We start from the raw sequence: 393 nt of genomic DNA on the forward strand, positions 1-393 counted from the left end.
TGGCCCGTACGGGGATCGAACCCGCGACCTTGGCGTTATTAGCACCACGCTCTAACCAACTGAGCTAACCGGCCACGTGACGTCAAAGATTTGAAGTTTACTGTAATAGAAATTCCACTTAGTTAAACGACAACACTTCGGAATAAAGTAATATATGTTGCTGTCTCTTTGGGGCTAATTGAAATGTCAGTCTCATTGTATTTTTATCTTGATAATAATAACATAAATAAATGTTTTTTGCTTAGTTTTTCAAAATAAAACGTCCTTTCTGGACATTCCGTCGAAGGAACGTTCTTTTTTCTTCTTCTCCTTTTTCTTTTTACTGTTATTATTATTATTATTATTATTATTATTATTATTATTATTATACCTGTAACCTATGTATTTACAGTA

General features: G+C 33.1%; 1 non-coding gene across 1 annotated transcript; it reads right to left on the minus strand.

The window, feature by feature from the left end:
• Positions 1-74, minus strand: trnai-aau (transfer RNA isoleucine (anticodon AAU)). Its single transcript has one exon. It is a non-coding gene; the product is annotated as a tRNA-Ile (tRNA).
• Positions 75-393: the final 319 nt, after the last annotated feature.

This window comes from Cynoglossus semilaevis, unplaced genomic scaffold, assembly GCF_000523025.1.
Source record: "Cynoglossus semilaevis isolate Cse_v1.0 unplaced genomic scaffold, Cse_v1.0 scaffold476, whole genome shotgun sequence".
Lineage (NCBI taxonomy): Eukaryota > Metazoa > Chordata > Actinopteri > Pleuronectiformes > Cynoglossidae > Cynoglossus > Cynoglossus semilaevis.